The sequence below is a fragment of the Aquarana catesbeiana genome, linkage group LG03 (genome assembly GCF_042186555.1).
Source record: "Aquarana catesbeiana isolate 2022-GZ linkage group LG03, ASM4218655v1, whole genome shotgun sequence".
Classification (NCBI taxonomy): domain Eukaryota; kingdom Metazoa; phylum Chordata; class Amphibia; order Anura; family Ranidae; genus Aquarana; species Aquarana catesbeiana.
Window position 1 is genome coordinate 633,275,183 of NC_133326.1, and position 26,856 is coordinate 633,302,038.

The 26,856-nt window shown below is 44.1% G+C and overlaps 1 long non-coding RNA gene across 1 annotated transcript in view; it reads right to left on the bottom strand.

The window, feature by feature from the left end:
- Positions 1–4,473: 4,473 nt before the first annotated feature.
- The window catches only part of LOC141133235 (uncharacterized), a 58,511-nt gene continuing 36,128 nt past the window's right edge, over positions 4,474–26,856 (bottom strand). The window contains exon 3 of the long non-coding RNA XR_012243028.1: positions 4,474–4,711. This is a non-coding gene — a long non-coding RNA (uncharacterized lncRNA). The remainder of the gene's footprint in view (positions 4,712–26,856) is intronic.

The window sequence follows — 26,856 nt, forward strand, 5'->3', positions numbered from 1 at the left end:
GAACTACAATTCCCATCATGCCTAGTCATGTCTGTAAATGTCAGGGTTTTACAATGCCTCATGGGATATGTAGTTGGAGCTGGAGGGCCGTAGTTTGGAGATCCCTGGCTTACATAGATGACCTCTGACCCATCCCCTCTGCCTTCCTACTGAAAAGTCGATATGTTGGATAGTCAATAGTGGTGGGCCCAGGGGTGAGCCAGAGCACAACCATGCAAGCTCTTGTCACACTAGGCATAAAAGGGCACTCTGGTTTTTGGACTCCCTGGTATTCTAGAAGTACAATACATTTCATGTGGATTCAGAAGGCAGTAAACTTTCAGCACTAAATTTTACCTATAGATAAGCCTAACCTATAGGTAGTGTAAATATCTCCTAAATGTGCACCGTTTAGGAGTTATTTGGTGCATATGCAGCCAGTGACATCACTGGCGCATGTGCTCTGAAGGAATGACCACCTGTGTCGTTCCTTCAAAGCTCTGTGACGTGAACAGCGCCTCCCGCGCCTCCCAATGATCGCGGCTCCAGCCACTCACAGAGAAGCAAGATGGGTGAAGATGGAAGCGGCCTCCAGCAACGACATTGCATCGCTGGAATGCTTTGTTTTCAGGTAAGTTTCACATAATGTGCTAGTATGCCATGCCATACTAGCACATTATGCCTTTACCTTACAGGTAAGAAAAAAAAAAAACGTCCAGCTGTTTACAACCGTTTTAACACACTGGAAGAAGAAACAGGTTTGCTAACATTAGCCCATTAATATAACCTTCACATAGGGGAGTAAAGAAAATGTATGTGCTGCTAGGAAGGGGTGCATTAAAGAGGAGGGCCGGCCTGGGTGAAAAAAATTAATAGTCAGCAGTCACAAATACTGCAGCTGCTGACTTTTAATATATGGAGACTTACCTGTTCAGAGAGCCCACGATGTCGGCACCCCAGCTGATCTTCGGATCGACTCCTGGGTGCTGCCACAGCCATTCCTGGTAAGGGAACCAGGCAGTGAAGACTTTCGGCTTCACTCCTGATTCCCTACTGTGCATGCACAAAGCGCACTGCGCTTTCTAATTGGTCTAGTGGCGGGGGGTGGGGGGGCGAGCTTCCGGGAGATCGGGCCGCGGCCCGTCTCCAGAAGTGGGGAAGGGAGCATATAAGCGAGCGTTCCACTTTTGGGTGGAACTCCGCTTTAAAGCAAAACTGTTGCTTTGCTCTGCAGGGCCATAATGCAAATTTGCTTTACAATAAATATCAAAAATGTGTTTCTTTGCAATGCTTTAGCTATTTAACTCTAATTCCGTGTACACACGATCGGATTTTCCGACGTGAAATGTTGGATGTGAGCTTGTTGGCTGAAAGTCCGACCGTGTGTATGCTCCATCGAACATTTGTTGTCTAACTTTCCAATTGTGTGTACACATGTCCATCGCACAAGCGATCAGTCTTGTAAAACTAGCGTTCGTAATGGAGATATCACATGACTATTGAATTTCCTTTTTATTGGCTCGCCGTACGTCTTGTAGGTCACCACGTTCGTAATTGTTGGCCAACATTTGTGTGAACGTGTGTAGGCAGGACAAGTTGGTGCCAACAACCTTCGAACAAAATTCCACGGTTTTGTTGTCGGAATGTCCGATCGTGTGTACGGGGCATAAGGACTTTTTTTGCAGCTGCTTCTAGGGGAGTCAGGCGTTTTTTTTTTTGTTTTTTTTTCTGCCTTTAAACTCCCTCCATGTTATCCTATCTGTCTGTGCACACATAGGTTTTTAGCAGCGTTTAGTGGCAGGGGCTTTTTAAAGGCAGGAAAAAAACCTACACCAGTGCATACAGGAGCTTATAATTACAATGTATATGACTCACTTTTCTTAAAACCCACTGTATACATATAACATTTGTAACAGTGACAATATCCAGTGAAGAATGAGAAGTATGAGCCTGCTTTTTATATTCTCCAGAAATTCTATATATAGAAATATCCTATTACTACACTCAAAATAACTAATAGACATAATCCACACTGTCACAACTGGGAAGGCCAAAATGGGGGGATTATAGAAGTTTATACATTAAATCAGAACCATCCAAATATTTAGATGGATGGGATTTTGAAACACTTTGCAACTGTTCAGTCCTATCAGCATACCTTCTAAATCTTAAAGTGAACCTGTAGCCATTGCAGCCACAAGCAACAGTTGATATTAAAGCAACCAGATCTCTAATTCCAGTTAAAGCATTACTAAGCCCTAAAGCAAGCATTTTTTTATATTGCAGTTTACCAATTCTTATGCCGTGTACACACGGTCAGACTTTTCGACCGGACTGGTCCGACAAACTTTCCAGCGGACTTTCGACGGACTTCCGACGGACTTTCTAACGAACGGACTTGCCTACAGACGATCACACCAAAGTCCGACGGATTCGTACGTGATGACATACACCGGAGTAAAATAAGGAAGTTGCGAGTAGCCAATCGTAGCCCTATCGTCGTTTTTTGTCCGACGGTTTTTGTCTGTCGGACTAGCATACAGACGAGCACATTTCTGGGTCCGGCGGAGTTACGACGTAAAGATTTGAAGCATGTTCCAAATCTAAAGTCCGTCAGATTTGCGACTGGAAAAGTCCGCTGAAGGTCCGGTGAAGCCCACACATGATCGGATTGTCCGCCGGCTTTGGTCCGTCGGCATCTGTCAGACCAGTCTGGTCAAAAAGTCTGACCGTGTGTACTCGGCATTAGATGTAATGGCTGCATTCATTTTCCTTTTTAGACTTTCTTTCTTCTACTTTTATCTGGTGCACTAGCTAGTAAGTCTGTTTTTTTTTTTTAAAAGCTCAAGCTCTCCAACTCTCCAGTAGAATGTATCAGTTTACATGGATGAGACAAACCACTTAACATTGGCAGGGGTGATTAAAATGATCAGCTTTTATTTATTCATGCAAAATCTTTATCCCAAAAGAAAAAAAAATGCTGTAACTGATTATAAAGTGTGAGTTGGAGTCAGGGCTGTCTTTAATATTGATTGGACCCTGGGCAAACATTTTCTTGGGCCCCCTCTTCCACACAATTTCGCTCTCCACATGCTTTGAGACATACAATAAATAGCAGCTAGACTCAAAATCAGTTTACTGGATCAGATCAGGCAGCGATTGCGATTGGTTGACAGAGGTTACAGTGTATCATTACCGATTACTGACTGGTTGCTAGAGGTTACAGCACATATTATAGCTTACTGTTATTTTCAAGAGGTTACAGCACATGACTTCTGCTTGTTGATTGGTTGTTAGAGGTTACTGCAAATTATTACTGCTCACTGATTGCTAGAGGTTACTGAACATCTATACCACTCACTAATTGGTTGTTAGAGGTTACTGCACATTATTATTGCTCACTGATTGGTTGCAAGAGGTTAGTGCACAGCATTACTGCTCACTGATTGGTTGCTAAAGGTTACAGCACATCATCTCCTCACTGCCTGCCTACGTATTCACATGCACCAAAATTCAGGGTGGTGCGGCACCATGTTATTTTGAAGAAGGGTTCCACCTCCAATTTGCTTACTTTTGCAGAACACGATGTTAGGCTTAATGACCACAGTTGTAGGCAGGACTTTCAAGCATGCCCCTTTACCTATTCGGTGGGCAGCATTCAGCAGAAGTGATGGTGGATGTGATCTCAGGGGGACATGATATACATATAGATGCCGACTATATTTACATATCAATGATGCAGTCCACGGCTATTTACATATTAATGCCATCACTATTTACATATCAATGCAGGTTATTTACATGTAAACACAGGGTCTACAGGTGAGTCATCTGTACATGGCAATATGGTAGAGCTGGGCAGCATTAGTAACAGAACTTCACACTGAGATATCGGGACACAGCACGAGACTAAAACTTCAAGGTATAAGGGGATTTAAACTGGGATCTTTGGCAAGTATGAGGCAGCTGCTTTGCTACAATGATAAGACCCAGGGCAGCTGCCCCTTTTCCCCTGCCTTAAAAACGGTCCTGGTTGGAGTTTGACTTCAATTTGTTAGTGTATCTAAATCAGCTAATACATTTAACATCCCCTCCCCAAGACTGACAATGTTACTATCTACTGTGCCATCTGTGCTCTTTCATCCAGAGTTGTGTCAGGAGCTGTGTTACTGGTCAGAACACCAGGTGAAAGCATTGGAAAAAAAGCCAAATGAAAGAAAACAAATGCAGCCACCACATCTAATGATTGGTAAGCTGCAATAAAATATTTTTTTTGGTTTTGGGTTTAATACTGCTTTAAGTTGACCTTCAAAAGAACTTTTTTTTATGACATGATTGTTCTGTCTACCAGTTACATTGATACATGCATGGCCATCATCAGTCTGCAATCAGAATCAGAAGTGTAAGACCGAAAACCAATGGGAAAAAAATGGGACTTTTAAGGTATAGAAGTAGTCTACATCAATAGAAATGGAAAAAAAAAACACTATTTTATTCAGTACAAAATAATTTGTTTTAAAAGGTTACAAATCCCTAAAAAAAAGTTCTATATACTGTAAAAAAATTACAATAACCCAATATAGGGCTCAAAACAACATCTTCTAGGGCATTGTTATGGTTGCGAAATAAATACACCTTTACAAATGTACATCAAATATATTCGACTCTAGATCTCTCGATGCGTTTCGTGGACAATTCCACTTCTTCAGGAGGAATATCAGAGTATTCATTTCTACAATAAAAAATATATAGTTATATGAACAGTATGTACAGTACTGTATAATATCCATCATTGAAAATAATAACAAATATCAACACATTACAGGTCTCTTACAACATGTCAAAAGCTTTCAGTCAAATCCTGCAAGCCCCGTGTCATTGAGAAAATAATTTTCTCTGAATGACACCCATGCTGGGTGGACAACCTCCTGTGTTGAGTAAGGAGCAGGCAGGGCTGCCGCTCGACTCGGGGGGCCCAGAAACTTGCGGTAATGATGGTAGTAATTGTGCCTATTAGAGTGATTTTATTATTATTATTATACAGGATTTATATAGAGCCAACAGTTTACGTAGCGCTTTACAACTTGAGGGTAGACAGTACAAATACAATACACTTTGATACAGTAGGAATCAGAGGGCCCTGCTCCTTAGAGCTTACAATCTAAGAGATTTCCAGTCTTCCACTGGGATCACACAGGTATGGCACATACTGTACACACTTACATTAGTCCAAGTTGGTCCTATGTAACTATGTAAAAAATGCCTAAGCTTCAGCTTTAAAGGGTAACTCCACTTTTGTGGAAAAAAAATAGCAAATAAAAAAAAATAATAGTATTGCATATACAATTGCAACTCAAGTCATATCATAATGAAATGTTATTAAAAATTACCTTTCCTTTTCAATCTGCAGCCACTGTAATTTTCTATGAAATGCAATATGGCTACCTGGAGGTATTCTGTACACAAAATGTGTACAGAACGCCTTCCAGAAACATTATTTCCTGCTTGTGTGATTGGCTCACTGATTTTCCCAGAAGTCTGCCTAAGATACAAACCAGATTTCAGGCATCCCCTGCAACAATAATGTCATTTTTGGTGAGATACTTCCAATAGAAAATCACGTCTAAAGAGATGCAGGCCCAGCAACTTTCCTCATTAGAGCTCTGCAGGTGCACAGCTGATTAATAATTACGAAACCACTCCTATTAGATTCACTTTCCCACATGGACACAGACAAACACACAGGGATTTCTTCAGCATAACAAAAGGTAGGAATCTGCAAAAAAGTTTGTCAAAATCCTTGTAATGTACATAGATCACCCAGAGGGGAATGTTTTTTTCTCAACAAAAGTGGAGTTACTCTTTAACAAATTGTCGTGCAACACATTTGTTTATTTGCATAAAGCTGTAAATCAGGGTACATATAGGAATTGGCACATTTTTCTGCATGCACAAATCTCTGCTAATCCCCTGATCAAAAATAAAAATATGATGCTTGTATCAAATCTTGTAACAAATCTATGTCCTATGTATGTAATCATTGAGATCTGATCACTGGCCAGCAGCTTGAGACATCTAGTGGTGAAAGATAAATATTACATCTCTATTAATTTGATATTAGGAGAGCTTGTAAGATTGAAGTCAGAATTTGAAGTTTATTATTATTATTATTATACAGGATTTATATATGCGCCAACAGTTTGCGCAGCGCTTAACAAAATGAAGGCAGACATTACAGTCACATTACAATTTGGTACAAGAGGAATCAGAGGGGCCCTGCTCGCTAGAGCTTACAATCTAGGAGGGAGAGTCAATTGATACAAAAGGTAATAGCTGTGGGGGATGAGCTGATGAAGAAAGTAAAACAGTGTATTAGTTAGAAGCAGGATAAGCTTCTCTAAAGAGAAGTGTTTTCAGGGATTGTCCAAAGATGGATAGATTAGGGGACAGTTAGACAGATTGGGATAGGAAGTTCCAAAGGATGGTGTCATGGTTATACAGTAGTGTTTGTCTGTCATCTTACCTTTCCTCCATGTGTTCACCTCTAGAGACCAGTCACTCTCACCTGACTGCTTTTATAATCTCTCCTCTGGCATGGCTCCACCCCAGCCCCTATCAGAGAACTCTATATTATTTTGTGCACTGCAAGCCAACCCTGCTGGTCAACTTTGTGTGTTTAGCTTCCGTGTGCATCTTGCTGTGTCTTCTACGTCTGATTCCAGTTACCGATCTTGGCTTGTTCTCGACTATCCCTGTCTGCTTGTGACCCTGACCTTTGGCATGTTCTATGTTTATCCTTCTCTGCAAGTTGCCCCCACCTTTGGCTTATTCCCTTACTATCTCTGTCCTCCTGTAGCCTACAGTGGGCGTGAGCTGGGAGTCGCGACCTGGAGCCAGTTGCAGCCCAGTCCATCCTCTCCACTAGAGGCTCTGGTGAACACCTGCTGGCTCCTAGACTCCGCACCCTAGGGAAACTTACGCTCTAGCCCCTGTGGGATCGATCTTGGTGTTTCAGCGGGCCTGCCTTCCTTTACCAACCAGACTCCCATCCCCAGCAGTCAGCCGTAGGGTCCACTACCTTTGCGGTGCACTCCTTATCCCAACGGTGTGCATCTGTCACCTGGCCTCAGGTGACCTGATAGTTGGGAGAAGCTCTGGAGAAATCCTGGAGGCGAGCATGGGAGGAGGTGACAAGGGAGCTAGAGAGCAGGAGGTCTTGGGAGGACCAAAGAGAGCGGGTTGGTTGGTATTTTGAGACTAGGTTCGTAATGTAGCTGGGGGCAGAGTTGTGGACAGCTTTGTAAATAATTGTTAGTACTTTGAATTTTAATCATTGGGTGAGTGGCAGCCAGTGCAGGGATTGGCAGAGAGGGGTGGAGGACACTGAGCGGTTGGTAAGGTGGATGAGTCTTGCAGCAGCATTCATTATGGACTGAAGGGGGGATAGTCTATGTAAAGGTAATCCAATGAGGAGGGAGTTGCAGTAGTCGAGGCGAGAGATGACCATGGAGTGAATTAGAAGCTTGGTGGTGTCATTGGTTAAAAAGGGACGTATTCTATTACCACCCCCCCCCCCACACACACACACACACACTTTTTTTATTTTTATGAACAACCCCTGCTTAGCTGGTGTTGTGTTTAGCCTATATCAGATACTTGCCCAGAAATCCTCTTCTCAGTGCTCAGCCCCGTGCCACCATGTTTTGTTGTGACATCTTCTAGAGGCTGCCGGCTGTTCTGGGTTCAGCCAGCGCACCTCTTGATAACACCCTGCTAGGCCTGTCCCTTCCATCTTTGCTGAATGGAAGGCTTTGCCTCCTGGAATATGTGACGTGCATATCCCAGGAGGTAAAGGGAGGATAGTGTGGGTCATTCGCCTACGAATGACATGTGGGAGGGCAGGGACAGACAATTTCTTTTTAAAAAAGTGGTAAAGAAAAAAGAAAAAAAAAAAGAAAAAAGAAGAGCGCTATTCTTGTACAGGACCAGACGAGGGGTGGAGAGAAGATCATGCTGCAGAGGGTGAAGAGCCGCTTTCAATTTTGTACATAAAAACCACATCTCATTCTGAATTATGTCCAAACAAGGTGGTGGGTTTTTACTGTAAATTAGAGGGATATGTCAAAGAATAGATTACTGCGCTGTCTAAGACCAGTCTCAATTAATAATCAAATAAATGAATAGTGAATCAGCTGCAACTTCAAGTGAGACACACACTCATGAAGCTGGCTTGTTGCAGTAGAAGCACGGTGTCAGTGTGACCAGCCACATCCACAGTCTGCATTGTGGTAATACGCATGTTACTATGAAAATACTACTACAACATACACAAATGGCATCACAACATGCTAAGGCAATGTACCTCTGTTGTAGCATGCCACAATGCATAGTAACAGTAATATTAGATTGTAAGCTTTTATGAGTAGGGCTCTCCCAACCTTCTTGCATTGTATTGTAACTGTACTGTCTACCTTTATATTGCAAAGTGATGTGCACACTGTTGGTGCTATAAAAATACTAAAAAAATAATAATAATACTATAATAATGCCTTGCGTTAACAGAAAAGGGTAATTAAACCAATAAGATGCATTGACAGCCTTTTAATGTTAGAGCCTGGTCATTGATTCCTCCTGAGCTCGTTACATCCTTAACATGATCCCTCCCGATCTTTACCTCCTAAACCCCCCCCCCCCATCATTACCCACTAAACTTTATCCCCCCAACTTCACCTCCCAAACTTTATCTCCCCATCTTTACTTCCCAAACTTTATCCCACTCCATCTTTACCTCCTAAACCTTAGCTCCCCCCCTCCCCATATTTAACTCCTGAACTTGATCCTCCCCATCTTTACCTCCTAAACCTTAGCTCCCCCCCTCCCCATATTTAACTCCTGAACTTGATCTTCCCCATCTTTACCTCCTAAACTTCCATCCTTCCATGCTCTCCATCTCTTTCCCTTCTTGCTACCTGACTTTTCTTACTGCATTACTCTTTATTTCTTTCTTTCTGTATTTCCTTTCTTTGTTGCCCTTTTTGTTCTCAGTATTGTTTGATTCTTCCTATTCCTCTATCTCTTTCCTTATGTTCTATCTACTTTCTCCCTGCCTCTTTCTTTCTTTCCTTCTTTGCTGTCACTTTTCTTTCTCCTCTAATTTCTATTATGTTTCTTTCCTATGCCCCCTGTCTCTGTCTGTAGGGCAGACTTAAAGGAGAAGTACAGCCTAAGCTCGTTTGGCTGTACTTCTCCTGTGGATCACAGGAGTGCAGTTCATTCTGCACTCCTGTGACCCCATTTCAGCAGACAGCGGATTAAAGTCTGCTGCCTGCAGACATCGCAGAGCCGGTGCAGGCTCGGGCAAGATCGTGACAATGGAGTTGGGAATCTGCCCACAAACCTGGACCTGGCACCCGGCTCAGCCTCTCAGAGAGCTGCTGAGAGGATGAGCCAGCCACTCTCACCCCCTCCACAGCCCATCGCTCCAGCTTCCAGTGAGAGCAGGGGGGGCAGAGAGCCGGTGACTAACAGTCACCGGCTCTCTGCTCGGGGAACTGTGAGAACCGAGCAATCGGCGGTGTTAGATTGCTTTGTTCTGTTAGGTGCACTGGGGGACAGATCCGATGCTGCATCCACCTAGGTAAGTACGATTATAAAAAAAAGAAAACCCATACTTCTCTTTGAAAGAAAGAGTCAGATGGAGAGAACACAGTATTCAAACTGTATAGTATATCTGATATCCGGAATGACAACAGATTTTCTTTCACTTTCACTCTCGGTGATAACGGTAAACAGGACAAATGGACAGGGTGAATCAGAGAGGGGACACAGACAGTAAATGAAATCTGTCAGGCATTCTAATCCATCTCCAAAAAAAAAAAAAAAAAATTACTTTAGCTTAATTTTAATTTAGGGGAATGTTACCCCCTTCCTCTGGATCTTCTGAGCAGGGGCTTGTAGGCCAGACCCCACAGAGACACAAGCATCCAGCTAATTGGGGATCTGGAGGCTGGCCTGAGAAGGATTTATCTAAGTTAAATCTGCAACAGGTGCATTTATATTAAATAACCGAATAAAGGCAAATTTTAGCAGATTTCCTCTCTTTATCAGTTCAGTTAATAGGAATTTTATGGCATATAATACCAAGTTTCATGAAGAAACAAGGCCTAACATATACAGAGGGGTCAATGGTGCACAAGACACAGATTTCTTATATCTGGATGACATAAAAATGGCTTTCAGAAGTCATCTTTTAGATACTTTTGATCACGTTTAAGATCATTTCTGATCGGTTACTGTTGGCTAGTGGACATCCTCATTTGGTGAGATGTTTCCATAAAAAGTTGGTAGGTGATAGAATCTGCCAGAGTCCTATAACATGAATGGGGTTGATCTACATTAAATGATTCTGTTGTGTGTCAGTGCTAACTATTTACATATGGTGATTTGATGTGCCTGGTCGATTACATCTATCTATAACAAACATTCATGAAATAACTACCATTCTGTTAATGGCATTCTGCCCTGATTTGACTCCAACTGCTGGTCATGCATATCGTCTATAGCCAAATACCACATCAAAGCATTCAGCCAATTCTGTTCCAGAGAGGGTATCATTTACACATGTTCACTGAATGGCACTTGGAAGCTTCCCTTGTGTATGCCGAGAATAGACTGCTGTTTTTTTCATTAATGTGACAATTAGTTCACATGAATGGTGTTGATTAGAAATTGCATTGGCTTCAAGGAAATCATATTTCCGGTTTATAGACTGGATTTGTGGATTTGATGTAAACCTGTCAGAGCCTCAGTTACCTCTCAAAGAGCGTAAAACTGAGAGAGATGTGACTTAGGTGTGCCAACAGGCCTAAAAGTTGTATCACTGAATGCCATGTTCATTGGGTATATTATTATTATTATTATTATACAGGACTTATGTAGTGCCAACAGTTTGCGCAGCGCTATACAACATGAGAGAAGACAGCACATTTACAATCCAATTCAATACAGGAGGAATCAGAGGGGTCTGCTCATTAGAGCTTACAATCTAGGAGGGAGGGTCAAGTGATACAAAAGGTGATAACTGTGGGGGTTGAGCTAATGGAGAAAATAAAAGTACAGTTGTTAGGTGGAAGCAGTATAGGGTTCTCTAAAGAGAATGGTTTTCAGGCATCGTCTAAAGCAGTGGTTCTCAACCTAGGGGTCGGGACCCCCTCGGGGGTCAAATGATGATTTGCCAGGGGTCACCAAATCCTTGGCTGTTTCTGAAGCCCGCACCGCTCTCCCAGCCTTTTTGTGGCCGCCCAGCAGGGCTGTCCCTGGAGCCTGCAGCCTGGAGGAGACCCCATCTCCTGATTTCGGCATAGGTGTCACTGCTACGTACGAGACACCACCAATTCGTAGACTCAGTGAGTAACACTACCTGTGATTATAGTTGCCAATAAAAGTTTCCACTACAGTTCTCAGATCAGCAGATGAGCTTGATAAAGAGCACCTAAGTTGGCTGATCAGAACTCCCCGCCAACATTGCCACTCATCCCATTCCCCCCCCCCCACCAAGGAGTAAGAGAAGGAATAAAGATAGAGAATACATGGAAGGGGGAGGAACAAAGAAAAAGGGAGAGAAAGAATAAGAGAAAGAACAAGAAAGATGGCTAGAAAGAGGGATGGGGGAAAAAAAGAAGAGATTAGGATAGAGAGAGATAAAAGGGAAAGAAAGGAAGAGAAAGAGTGGTACATCCTAAAATGTACCATAAGGGGTTTTAATACTGTACGAGTGGAAGGGACTCAGGGAGCACTAAATGTCCATGGGTTAGGGGCGCAAATTACTTGCCTTGCCTTGGGTGCTGACAACCCATGCTATGAAAATAATTTTACGGTTGGGGGTCTCCACAACTTCGGAAATTTTATCAACGGGTCACGGCACTAGAGAGGTTGAGAACCACTGGTCTAAAGGCAAACAGAGTAGGAAATAATCAGACAGATTGGGGTGGTGAGTTCCATAGGATGGGAGAGGCTCGGAAAAAGTCCTGAAGGCAAGAATGGGAGGTGACAAGGGAGCTAGAGAGCAGGAGGTCTTGGATGGAACAAAGAGAACGATTAGGTTGGTATTTTGAGACTAGGTTAGTGATGTAGCTGGGGATGGCTTTGTAAGTTGTTGTTATTATTTTGAATTACATTTGTTGGGTGAGTGGAAACCAGTTGACACAGAGGAGTAGCAGACACTGAGCAGTTGGTAAAGTGGATGAGCCTGGCAGCAGCATTCATAACTTACAGTATATGGGTTTATGGGATTTGTTAGGCACAAATATCTACAATATAGCATATAGGATAAAAAAAATGTTTTATTGTTCCAAAGATAAAAATAGAATAAAATTGACGTCTTGAGCAGCCGCACTGGTTCCCAGTGTGGCCGGTGTGGTCCTGTGTGCACTATATACTGTATTATAGCATCCCCTGGTTGCAGCGCCTTTTGGGTCCCTACCAGGACTTCTTCTCTCGTGCCCCTGTCCAAGCATTTTCTGAGTCCATAGCCTGGAATGTTTTTTTTCCTGTCGCATCATGGCAGCATATACTTTGGGTTGTGACTCCGCCCCCACAACCTGATAGGACCACATAACTATAAGTTGCAGAGAAGGTCCCCGCCCCAGTATTCTCTTATTTTTCCTCACCTGTCAGGACCGAATGGATCAGCACCCCCTTACCCTTCGCCCCAGCCAGGTTCTAGCCTCCCCTGGGTGGAAGTCCTTGCCTGTACAGCCTCTAAATGAGCTAGATGGAAGGAACCCCGCTCTGGTGATCTCAGGGGTATGTCAGCGGCTTCAGTATAAGCCTTAAACAGGCTTAGTTGTTTTGCAGCGGTCTCCAACCTTTCTTTTTTCACTCACTGGGGTTCCTGTGCCTTGTCGACCCATGGTAAGGTTCCCTGGCGTGCGACAAGCGCCTTGGCGCTTCTGTGCATGCGCAGTGTGTGGCCTCAGGGCGTCCTCTTCATTTTTCCAGGTTCCAAAATAGCGCCGGGCATCACATGGCGCTACTGCGCATGCGCGAGCAGGACGTGATCTCGGCGGCAATTTTACAAACCATTAACATTCTTTTCACTGCTCCTCCTGCTCCCTGAATCTTGTTGGCTCCTTTTTCGCTCTGCCTGTGATACTGGTGTACCCTCCTTCTGGGTAAGTGGTTGTCCTATCACATGCCCATTTCCTGCCTTACTTTGCATGTCCCTTACCTTTCTGTCTCTCCTAGGTGATCCACTACTTTCTCCCTATGGAGGCCGCTGCCCCAGCAGATCACCGCCAGCCTAATATGTAAGAGGGGAGGAACTCTTTTGGTAAGTAGTGAAGATTGAAAAACAGAGTAGGATTCCACTAATGCTGCCTAAATTGGTCAGCCCTATCAGGTCCTCAAGATCGTCCAAATCAAGACGCAGAGAGACCTCGCACAGGAGAAGCCGCTCCGGCCACAGGCGAAGCCGCTCAAGTCGTGAAAGAAGTCGCTCAGGCCACAGGGGAAGTCGCAGAAGAAGTTGATCTAGATCCTATTCAAGACCTAGCCACTCCTATCGCAGAAGATCCCCTGCATGCAGGCATCAGTCATCAGTGCATCACTCCCGTCCCGCCGGGAACGCTTGCTGGGTATGCGGGGCCACCGCCCTCCCAGATAAGCTGGCCTGTCACAGATGCTTAGATGAAGCCACCAAGAGGAAAGAGCCGGACACCAGGGAATCCACTGGTGTCTCAACTCCGCAAGTCTCAACTCCTGATGCAGAATTTACAGCCAGAAGTGCCTCTCCCACTCCTCCCAGTACATCAAGGGAACAAGATTCTCCGTCTGACAATGAAGAGCTGGAAACAGCAGCTGGGTTCGATTTTTCGCTGATAGAGCCTTTTGTAAAATCGGTCAAAGAAGAGATAAACTGGGAGGAACCCAAGGAGACACAGCAGAAACAGAGAAAGTATTTTCCGAATCTCAAAAGGGACCCAGAGGCTTTCCCGTTCATCGACGAGTTGGATGAGCTAATTAAGGAGGAATGGCAGAAACCCGAAAAAAAAGACCAGTCTAACCAATAGACTTGCCAAATTATACCCACTCAAGGAGCCTAAGCTGAACCCCTTGGTTTCCCCCCCAGTAGTAGACGCATCCTTGATGCATCTAGCTAGGCATGTGACGCTTCCTATCGAAGACGCAGTGACAGTCAGAGACGTGCTTGACAGAAAGATTGACACCAACCTCAAAAGGGCCTACCTATCAGCAAGAGGCTCTTGTAGACCAGCCGTGGTGCTTACAGCAGTAGGAAGAGCTATCTCCAGCTGGTCTTCAAGCACCGTAAAGCTCGTCTCTGAGGGGGCAGATCAAGAACAGATAGTCAAAGCTTTGCAAGAACTTAGTCTTGGGGGGGACTTTGTGGCTGAGGCTTCTGTGGACACAATCAAATCCGCATCAAGGGCCATGCTGGCCTCTGTAATGGCCAAAAGGGCACTATGGCTGAAGCCCTGGGCGGCAGACCCCGCCTCTAAGTCCAACTGGTGCCGAATCCCGTATGGCGGGGAAAACCTCTTTGGGGCGAAGTTGGACTCAGCTATTTCGAAAGTAACCAGCGGAAAGTCAGAGCTTATCCCCTCGCATAAAAGACCGAAACAGCAGAGACCGCCTCCCTTCAGGCACAATCTCCCGGAGAGATACAGAGATGCAAGCCTATAGGCCTGGAAAGGAATATAGAAGGAGCTGGAAGAACCCTCAGATGTCCTTCCTGAATTTCCAAAAACCCAAAACCCCTGCTGTGGGTGACCAGAAGTTCTTTTGAAGGTGCGCCTGCCCAGCCAGCGGTTGTGGGTGCCAGAATCACGAAATTCAGGCTGGTCTGGGTGGAAATAATAAAAGACCCATGGACGGTGGCCACCATCTGATTCGGGCACATATGGTCGTTGAAAGGACGCCCCCCAAGGGATCAGTATTGCTCAACCAATCTTCCACCATCTCGAGAAAGAGGGCTTAAAGGCGCATTCCACCAGGGCAGTGGCAACTTCCTGGGCAGCCTACTGTAGAGTCTCGGTGGAAACCATTTGCAGAGCGGCCACCTGGTCTTCCAGAAACACCTTCATGTCTCATTATAAGGTGGATTCCGCTCGCTTATCAACAGTGGATTTCAGAAGAACCGTTATCCAGGCCAACTCTTCTATTCCTTCTTAATAAACTTATTTTGCATTCCCACCCAGTCTGCGAGTTATTCCCCAAAGTGTATGCTGCCATGATGCAACAGGAAACCGGAAAATTGTATACTCACCTTTCCGTAATTTTCCTTTCCTGTCGCATCTTCATGGCAGCATACAATTGCCCACCCTTCCGAGGTGATGTATCTATACAGAGAATACTGGGGCGGGGGCCTTCTCTGCAACTTACAGTTATGTGGTCCTATCAGGTTGTGGGTGCGGAGTCACAACCCAAAGTGTATGCTGCCATGAAGATGCGACAGGAAAGGAAAATTACGGAAAGGTGAGTATACAATTTTCCGGTATCTGTACCTGGCAGATAAGTACTAATTCCCTCATGTGATATATGATCGTTTTCCTGTCCCTGAAGAAGACTCGTTAATATAGTGCTGGAAAATTTTCATGAACCTAAATTTACAAGATATGTGTCTTCCGTAAAGTATGGAGAACCTATGTAAGAGGGAAGAATGATACTTTTGTCAGATCAGACAGTTTTTTTTTATGTTTTTACTTTTGCAACAATAAAAATTTGATTTATTTTTCCTTATATGCTATATTTTAGATGTTTCTGTCTAAAAAGTCGCATATAACTTTGGAACCCTCCTAGACAGGTGCTAGGTTAGGTAGATCATAGTTTCTGGTTCACTATAATCAGTTAAGCTGCATGTGAATGTTTTGGTCTGTTCTGTGTTTCACTAGCTTCAGGGTTGCTGATTCCCCCGGTCTGTCTGGAAAGGTTCTGGAAGATAGTGACCTGGGAGAATCAAATCAGAAGCAGAATATTTATTCAGCCCTGGCCAATCCCTGGGGATCGGTGCACAGATGGTGGCTGGGAGGGAGCATAAATACTCTGAGACTTGGAGCAGAAGGCTTCTTGTCCTATAGGATGAGATCCCAGCCTGGTGGGCTGCTGCTGTTCTGGGAAAGCCTGCCATGAGTCTTCTGCTCATCAAGGTCCCAGCTGGGCTAGCTGGGGGACCTATTTTGCTGAAACCTGTTGGAGCTGGCTGAGGGGCTGTCTTTGAGGATCTTGTCTGGGATCAAAGGCAAGGTATTTGGAAGATATTGGGAGGAGGCACCCAATTATCCAAGGATGTTAGTGAGTACAAACCAGTGTGAGAAATCCCTGTGACTGTGTGTTGCTGCCATCCCTCTTGTGCTAGAGTTAGCAATGCCAAAAGGGGACATTATCTATGGTGTCTTTGTATAGCTCATCCCAGTATTTGCTGCAAGGACTGTGCTCAGATTCTTAGAGGGAAGATTAGAGTCCTCAATTTGTTACTCAAAGTTGTTGGAGTATCCCACCGTTACTCTACTGGATCCTCCAAGAGTGAGTACTACATACCCAATGAATGTTGTATTCAGTCATACCTCTCAAAGAGGTAGTGTGTTTCCCCATGTTTGACTACGTTCAGAACATGCAGAATCCATTGTTTGTAGTTGTGTTAATTTTTATTAAAGTATAAGAAGTATCATAAAGAAAAGTCATGTCAATCACATGATATTAAATGAGATGCCTGGGTACTGTAATAGCACATTAAACATATCTAGGGTATTAACATCAGAGAGAGACAATGTGCACCAAATAAAATAGACACAAAGCTAACAAAAGTCACCCATCTGTAATACATAACATCAATGGTAGTAAAATGCATAATTGACACGATGGAAAAAAGTAAAAAAAAAGAAAGATAATAATTAGAATGTTTTGAACAAATGAACCTTGTAGAGAGGTCAAACCTACATGATATGAAATTATGAGAGAAAGCTAATCAAATCAACAAATCAATTAAAAACCAAGGTAATACAACCTGAGAGTTCACAATAGTTAAAAAGAAACAGCCTACCTCATGGACCTTTTGGGGGAAGATGAATAGATGGCCTTGGGGGTCATGCTGGAGTGGGCAAATTTTAAAAAAATAGTACCATCTACTTTAAATGAATAATACATCCAGCCAGACCAAATGTCCTGGAATTTATTCTGTTGATCCTTAGCTGTGAGAGCCCATCTCTTGGCTTCCATTATCTCATCAGTTTCTTTCTTCAATTCTAATATTGTAGGGCATTGTTCCTGCTTCCAAAACCTGACTATCAAACTTTTGGTGGCATTTAGAAGATGCAGGGTAACACTGTTTTTATCTGACTTGTGGAAAGGAGGAGTGTCATGCAAAAGATAGTAGAGGGGAAAATATTGAAATTGGTTTAAGAGTGGTCTTTTGTATCCACAGTGAGATAGCTTTCCAAAACTTTTGGGTTAGAGATAGCTTTTGAGATAGCTTTCCAAAACCTCTCCAACACTCAGGATCTGCGCCAGTTAAAATCTTTGCCAGCTGGGCAGGAGTTTGATACCAACGGGAGAAAAATGCTCATTCTCTTTTAATTACACAGCCTACACTCAAAAAAGTGCATTAGCTATTCTTTTAACTTAATCAGGCATTCCTGGGAATGCCTGTAAATGTGTGTTTGTGTCCTTGGGTCCCAGAAACAAATGCCTGAAGCATGAAAAAGGCTTGGCTAAAGCCTGTAAGACACTTTAAGAACATTTGCTTGTGCGCACAAAAACATGTAAAAAAAAAAAACAAATCTTCAGAATTACCCAAAATACGCTTTGCTCAGGTGTGAATGCAAGGCTAATAGATGGTGGAGATTCTCCAACAGGTTTCAATAAGATGACTAGTGTCAAACTCCATAGTTCTACTTTCTGAAAGGCCTCTGGAGCCATGAAAGTGAGGGTCTGGAATGATGTTAGAAGACTACAAGATAAGTAGCTAGTCTCATAGCTCAGTCTGCTGCATTGGGTAAATGGTGTGGAAAGCAATTTGCGACCAGAACTAGAGGGGATGGGGTTGGAGCTGCTCACAGTATATCTAAAGTCAAGTTTTGGCTAAAGTAGAGAATATTTTGACTCTCTGACAGCAAGGCTCTACCACTTTTCTACTCTATCCACTATCCATAGAAGAAAAAAAAATGGCTTTAGAAATACTACCGAGAAGGGCACATCCACACTGATGTAAGTTTCCTCCAGGTAACTTTTTCAAAAAAATAGTTATTGTCACAGCTTAAAGCCCATCTCCGGGGGAACAAAAATGCTCCTTTGCAACAGGGCGGCCCCTCCAATGCAAAGACTAAATGCCTGTTTACGTCTAAGAGGCAGCAGAAAGCACTTTTATTTACCTGATTCTCCACTCCTCCGGCAGCCTGGTCCTCCGCTCCTTTATGATTAGGCAGTGAACTCCCTCTGCATCCTCACGGCCAATGCAGGGATATGGGCTCTAGTTTGGTCTCGATAACATCAGTGTGCATCCAACTGCCAAAGAATAGCGGAGAAGAGGCTGCGAGGACTGGTCTGCCAACCCAGAGAAGCATGTGGGAGAGAATGATCGGGTAGGTAAAATTGCTTTTTGTGGTCCCCTAAACCTAAATGCGCATTTAACCATCACAGTGTGGCTACAGCCCCAGTACGAAGGAGCATTTTTGTTTTTAATGGAATTCCAAGTACCCAATGCCCGCTTTTTGGTCATAAACCAGTTTAAAGTCTAGCAAGGTAAAACACCACCAACAAGGCTTCATGCACCTGCCATAAGAAGGTGTACAGCATGCATGGAGCATAAAAAGCCGTTGTCTCTCTTTGCAGCATATGACTGTATGTTGTTATTGAAGGGATTACGCCGGTCCCTGTTCCAGGTCACACAGCATCCAATGCATGCCTAGCCATCTGCTCTGTGTTGCATCACAAATGTGGGAGTGCTAATGTCATAACAAAACATCTTCCAGTTGCATGGAGAGCTGTCTGGGTGTCTGTGAATGCACTGCCTGTTTGTGGCTATGTCAGATCTAAGTACTGTGTAGCTCTCACCTGCACCAACACTACAGGCCTAGGGATTGTGAGATTTGTAATTTCTTCACAGGAAGTGTCAGGTCCCACACTTAATGCCCCATACACATGATCAGAGTTTCCGTCAGAAAAAACTTGGATGGTTTTTCTGACGGAATTCCGCTCAAGCTTGCCTTGCATACACACCGTCACACAAAAGTTCTCTGAACTTTCGACCGTCAAGAACGCGGTCACGTACATCACTATGAGGAGCCGAGAAAATGAAGTTCAATGCTTCCGAGCATGCATCGAATTGTTTCCAAGCATGTGTGATTTTTTGCGCGTCCGAATTGCATACAGACGAACGCATTTTCGGATAGGAACTTTTTCCGACCGAAAAATAGAGAACCTGCTCTCAATCTTTTGCTGGCTGGAATTCTGCCAGCAAAAGTCCGATGGAGCATACACACGGTCGCAATTTCTGACCAAAAGCTCACATCCGACTTTTGCTGGCGGAATTTCTGATCATGTGTACGGGGCATAAGGCAGAGGTCATGCATTAACCTATGCAATGTCATGCCGCAAGCCTTAGGCCCCTTTCACACTAGGGGACCGATTGGGTCTGCCTGTCAGTTTTTCAGGCAGACCCGATCAGACCTTCCAGTCTCCTCTATGGAGTGGACATGTGTCCATTGACACCCGCTGATATTCCCCTATATAGGCGAGAGGCGGAGCCACCTTGTGAGGCTTCCGACCCGCCGTGCATCAGTCTGTGACGTCAGAAGGGGGCGGTGCCATCAGGTGAGGTAGTCAGGTGGCCCCGCCCCTTACCTACAGTATATAAGAACTGTCAAACAGCGGAGCCTGCAGTAGCCGGTCAGCCTTCATAGACGGCAGAGCGTTTTGTTTTTTTATTTCTTGGGTGCGGCGTGAGTAACGATGAATTTACTTCGGGGGACACTATTTTTTTATGAAAGGAATTGTCAAAAACTGTGTGTGTTTTTATTACTTTTTGACACTTTTTTGGTGAATGGGTAGGGGTACAATGTACCCCATACTTATTCACATAAGGGGGGGGCAGGACCTCAGGTCATTGTCCCCTGTGAACTTCGGAATGAGAGCAATAATTCTAGTGCCAGAGCCCATGTTTAACTCTAAACTGTTAACATGTAAGGGCTTTTAACCACTTAAGGACCGCCTAACGCCGATTTACGTCGGCAAGGCGGCACGGGCAGGCAAAATCACGTACATGTACGTGATTTGCCTCTCGCGGGTGGGGGGTCCGATCGGACCCCCCCCCGGTGCCCGAAGCGGTCCCGTTCTGTTCCCCGGCGATCCGAGATGAGGGGGAGGCCATCCGTTCGTGGCCCCCCCCTCGCGATCGCCGCCGGCCAATGGGAACACTCCTTTGCTGCTGTATGCAAAACAGCAGCAAAGGAAATGATGTCATCTCCCCTCGGCTCGGTATTTTCCGTTCCAGCGCCGAGGGGAGAAGACATCAATGTGAGTGCACAACACTACACACACAGTAGAACATGCCAGGCATACAAAACACCCCGATCCCCCCCCCGATCGCCCCCCGATCCCCCCCCAATCACCCCCCCCCCCCTGTCACAAACTGACACCAGCAGGTTTTTTTTTTTTTTTTTTTTTTTTTTTTCTGATTACTGCATAGTGTCAGTTTGTGACAGTTACAGTGTTGGGACAGTGAATATTACCCCCCTTTAGGTCTAGGGTACCCCCCTAACCCCCCTAATAAAGTTTTAACCCCTTGATCACCCCCTGTCACCAGTGTTGCTAAGCGATCATTTTTCTGATCGCTGTATTAGTGTCGCTGGTGACGCTAGTTAGTGAGGTAAATATTTAGGTTCGCCGTCAGCGTTTTATAGTGACAGGGACCCCCATATACTACCTAATAAATGTTTTAACCCCTTGATTGCCCCCTAGTTAACCCTTTCACCACTGATCACCGTATAACCGTTACGGGTGACGCAGGTTAGTTCGTTTATTTTTTATAGTGTCAGGGCACCCGCCGTTTATTACCTAATAAAGGTTTAGCCCCCTGATCGCCCGGCGGTGATATGCGTCGCCCCAGGCAGCGTCAGATTAGCGCCAGTACCGCTAACACCCACGCACGCAGCATGCGCCTCCCTTAGTGGTATAGTATCTGTATGGATCAATATCTGATCTGATCAGATCTATACTAGCGTCCCCAGCAGTTTAGGGTTCCCAAAAACACAGTGTTAGCGGGATCAGCCCAGATACCCGCTAGCACCTGCGTTTTGCCCCTCCGCCCAGTCCACCCAAGTGCAGTATCGATCGATCACTGTCACTTACAAAACACTAAACGCATAACTGCAGCGTTCGCAGAGTCAGGCCTGATCCCTGCGATCGCTAACAGTTTTTTTGGTAGCATTTTGGTGAACTGGCAAGCAAGCACCAGGCAGCGTCAGGTTAGCGCCAGTACCGCTAACACCCACGCACGCACCGTACACCTCCCTTAGTGGTATAGTATCTGATCGGATCAATATCTGATCCGATCAGATCTATACTAGCGTCCCCAGCAGTTTAGGGTTCCCAAAAACGCAGTGTTAGCGGGATCAGCCCAGATACCTGCTAGCACCTGCGTTGTGCCCCTCCGCCCGGCCCAGCCCAGCCCACCCAAGTGCAGTATCGATCGATCACTGACACTTACAAGGCACTAAACGCATAACTGCAGCGTTCGCAGAGTCAGGCCTGATCCCTGCGATCGCTAACAGTTTTTTTGGTAGCATTTTGGTGAACTAGCAAGCACCGGCCCCAGGCAGCGTCAGGTTAGCGCCAGTACCGCTAACACCCACGCACGCAGCATACGCCTCCTTTAGTGGTATAGTATCTGAACGGATCAATATCTGATCCGATCAGATCAGATCTATACTAGCGTCCCCAGCAGTTTAGGGTTCCCACAAACGCAGTGTTAGCGGGATCAACCCAGATACCTGCTAGCACCTGCGTTTTGCCCCTCCGCCCGGCCCAGTCCAGCCCACCCAAGTGCAGTATCGATCGATCACTGTCACTTACAAAACACTAAACGCATTACTGCAGCGTTCGCAGAGTCAGGCCTGATCCCTGCGATCGCTAACAGTTTTTTTGGAAGCTTTTTATTGAACTGGCAAGCACCAGCGGCCTAGTACACCCCGGTCGTAGTCAAACCAGCACTGCAGTAACACTTGGTGACGTGGCGAGTCCCATAAGTGCAGTTCAAGCTGGTGAGGTGACAAGCACAAGTAGTGTCCCGCTGCCACCAAAAAGACAAACACAGGCCCGTCGTGCCCATAGTGCCCTTCCTGCTGCATTCGCCAATCCTAATTGGGAACCCACCGCTTCTGCAGCGCCCGTACTTCCCCCATTCACATCCCCCAACGAAATGCAGTCGGCTGCATGAGAGGCATTTTTATGTGCTCCCGAGTACCCCTACCCAACGAACCCCCCCCAAAAAGATGTTGTGTCTGCAGCAAACGCGGATATAGGCGTGACACCCGCTATCTTTGTCCCTCCTGTCCTGACAATCCTGGTCTTTGCATTGGTGAATGTTTTGAACGCTACCATACACTAGTTGAGTATTAGCGTAGGGTACAGCATTGCACAGACTAGGCACACTTTCACAGGGTCTCCCAAGATGCCATCGCATTTTGAGAGACCCGAACCTGGAACCGGTTACAGTTATAAAAGTTAGTTACAAAAAAAGTGTAAAAAAAAAAAAAATATATATAAAATAAAAAAAAATAGTTGTCGTTTTATTGTTCTCTCTCTCTATTCTCTCTCTCTATTGTTCTGCTCTTTTTTTACTGTATTCTATTCTGCAGTGTTGTTATTGTTATTGTTATTGTTATTATGTTTTATCATGTTTGTTTTTCAGGTATGTAATTATTTATACTTTATTGTTTACTGTGCTTTATTGTTAACCATTTTTTTGTCTTCAGGTACGCCATTCACAACTTTGAGTGGTTATACCAGAATGATGCCTGCAGGTTTAGGTATCATCTTGGTATCATTCTTTTCAGCCAGCGGTCGGCTTTCATGTAAAAGCAATCCTAGCGGCTAATTAGCCTCTAGACTGCCTTTACAAGCCGTGGGAGGGAATGCCCCCCCCCCCCCCACCGTCTTCCGTGTTTTTCTCTGGCTCTCCTGTCTCAACACGGAACCTGAGAATGCAGCCGGTGATTCAGCCAGCTGACCATAGAGCTGATCAGAGACAAGAGTGGCTCCAAACATCTCTATGGCCTAAGAAACCGGAAGCTACGAGCATTTTATGACTTAGATTTCGCTGGATGTAAATAGCGCCATTGGGAAATTGGGGAAGCATTTTATCACACCGATCTTGGTGTGGTCAGATGCTTTGAGGGCAGAGGAGAGATCTAGGGTCTAATAGACCCCAATTTTTTCAAAAAAGAGTACCTGTCACTACCTATTGCTATCATAGGGGATATTTACATTCCCCGAGATAACAATAAAAATGATTTAAAAAAAAAAAAAATGAAAGGAACAGTTTAAAAATAAGATAAAAAAGCAAAAAAATAATAAAGAAAAAAAAAAAAAAAAAAAAAAAGCACCCCTGTCGCCCCCTGCTCTTGCGCTAAGGCGAACGCAAGCGGCGGTCTGTCGTCAAACGTAAACAGCAATTGCACCATGCATGTGAGGTATCGCCGCGAAGGTCAGATCGAGGGCAGTAATTTTTGCAGTAGACCTCCTCTGTAGATCTAAAGTGGTAACCTGTAAAGGCTTTTAAAGGCTTTTAAAAATGTATTTATTTTGTTGCCACTGCACGTTTGTGCGCAATTGTAAAGCATGTCATGTTTGGTATCCATGTACTCGGTCTAAGATCATCTTTTTTATTTCATCAAACATTTGGGCAATATAGTGTGTTTTAGTGCATTAAAATTTAAAAAAGTGTGTTTTTTCCCCAAAAAATGCGTTTGAAAAATCGCTGCGCAAATACTGTGTGAAAAAAAAAAATGAAACACCCACCATTTTAATCTGTAGGGCATTTGCTTTAAAAAAATATATAATGTTTGGGGGTTCAAAGTAATTTTCTTGCAAAAAAAAAAAAACTTTTTCATGTAAAAAATAAGTGTCAGAAAGGGGTTTGTCTTCAAGTGGTTAGAAGAGTGGGTGATGTGTGACATAAGCTTCTAAATGTTGTGCATAAAATGCCAGGACAGTTCAAAACCCCCCCAAATGACCCCATTTTGGAAAGTAGACACCCCAAGCTATTTGCTGAGAGGCATGTCGAGTCCATGGAATATTTTATATTGCGACACAAGTTGCGGGAAAGAGACAAATTTTTTTTTTTTTTTTTTTTTTTTTGCACAAAGTTGTCACTAAATGATATATTGCTCAAACATGCCATGGGAATATGTGAAATTACACCCCAAAATACATTCTGCTGCTTCTCCTGAGTACGGGGATACCACATGTGTGAGACTTTTTGGGAGCCTAGCCGTGTACGGGACCCCGAAAACCAAGCACCGCCTTCAGGCTTTCTAAGGGGCGTGAATTTTTGATTTCACTCTTCACTGCCTATCACAGTTTCGGAGGCCATGGAATGCCCAGGTGGCACAAAACCCCCCCAAATGACCCCATTTTGGAAAGTAGACACCCCAAGCTATTTGCTGAGAGGTATAGTGAGTATTTTGCAGACCTCACTTTTTGTCACAAAGTTTTGAAATTTGAAAAAAGAAAAAAAAAAAAAGTTTTTTCTTGTCTTTCTTCATTTTCAAAAACAAATGAGAGCTGCAAAATACTCACCATGCCTCTCAGCAAATAGCTTGGGGTGTCTACTTTCCAAAATGGGGTCATTTGGGGGGGGTTTGTGCCACCTGGGCATTCCATGGCCTCCGAAACGGTGTTAGGCAGTGAAGAGTAAAATCAAAAATTCACGCCCTTAAAAACGCTGAAGGCGGTGATTGGTTTTCGGGGCCCCGTACGCGGCTAGGCTCCCAAAAAGTCCCACACATGTGGTATCCCCATACTCAGGAGAAGCAGCTAAATGTATTTTGGGGTGCAATTCCACATAGGCCCATGGCCTGTGTGAGCAATATATCATTTAGTGACAACTTTGTGCAAAAAAAAAAAAAAAAAAAAAAAAAGTGTCACTTTCCCGCAACTTGTGTCAAAATATAAAATATTCCATGGACTCAATATGCCTCTCAGCAAATAGCTTGGGGTGTCTACTTTCCAAAATGGGGTCATTTGGGGGGGGGTTGTGCCACCTGGGCATTCCATGGCCTCCGAAACTGTGATAGGCAGTGAAGAGTGAAATCAAAAAGTTACACCCTTAGAAATCCTGAAGGCGGTGATTGGTTTTCGGGGTCCCATACGCGGCTAGGCTCCCAAAAAGTCCCACACATGTGGTATCCCCGTACTCAGGAGAAGTAGCTGAATATATTTTGGGGTGCAATTCCACATAGGCCCATGGCCTGTGTGAGCAATATATCATTTAGTGACAACTTTTTGTAAATATTTTTTTTTTTTTTTTTTTTTGTCATTATTCAATCACTTGGGACAAAAAAAATAAATATTCAATGGGTTCAACATGCCTATCAGCAATTTCCTTGGGGTGTCTACTTTCCAAAATGGGGTCATTTGGGGGGGTTTTGTACTGCCCTGCCATTTTAGCACCTCAAGAAATGACATAGGCAGTCATAAACTAAAAGCTGTGTAAATTCCAGAAAATGTACCCTAGTTTGTAGACGCTATAACTTTTGCGCAAACCAATAAATATACGCTTATTGACATTTTTTTTACCAAAGACATGTGGCCGAATACATTTTGGCCTAAATGTATGACTAAAATTGAGTTTATTGGATTTTTTTTATAACAAAAAGTAGAAAATATCATTTTTTTTCAAAATTTTCGGTCTTTTTCCGTTTATAGCGCAAAAAATAAAAACTGCAGAAGTGATCAAATACCATCAAAAGAAAGCTCTATTTGTGGGAAGAAAAGGACGCAAATTTCGTTTGGGTACAGCATTGCATAACCGCGCAATTAGCAGTTAAAGCGACGCAGTGCCAAATTGGAAAAAGACCTCTGGTCCTTAGGCAGCATAATGGTCCGGGGCTCAAGTGGTTAAAGTGTCACCTGTGGGGATTTTTAGGTACTGTTGTCACCATTTCACAGGCATGCACAACTTAAAGCGGACCTTCAGTCATTTTTTCATCTTTCTATCTATTAAATCTTCTGCCCTTGTTGTTTTAACTTTGAATAGTAAAACATTTTTTTCTGCCAGTAAATACCTTATACAGCCCACTTCCTGTTTCTTGTCCGGTCATTAGCCTAGGCTTATGACATCATGCACAGCTCTCTCCCTCTCACTCTCGTGAGACTTTGCCTTTGAGTGTTTTTTACCTCTCTGTATTAACTGTTTACTCCCCTGATGAAGCCAATGTATTGGCGAAACTAGTTGGGATGAATCGACTATCGACTACCTTTCAACATCCTGGGTGTCGGTAAATTTTAAATTGTCAATTGTACTTGAATTTGAATTTATTTGCTTACAATCTATATGTATTACTATATATATTTTTTAAATCTACAGTATATATTAATAAAAATATAATTTTTTTACTAAATGTGTTCTAATCTACTTTTGGCACCGAAATAATCCCACCCCCTGTCCCTTTATATACTATCTTTCTGGGATGAGGTGCCGTATCTATTAGGACATTCCACCTACCACCCATTATAATTAATATAGTTACCCCAGAAGTGGGAGCAGATACTTGGATTTGACAGGTATCCACTCCCCCCTCCCCTCTGAAAGGTGCCAAATGTGACACCGGGGGGGGGGGGGAGGAATCCAATCCGCGGAAGTTC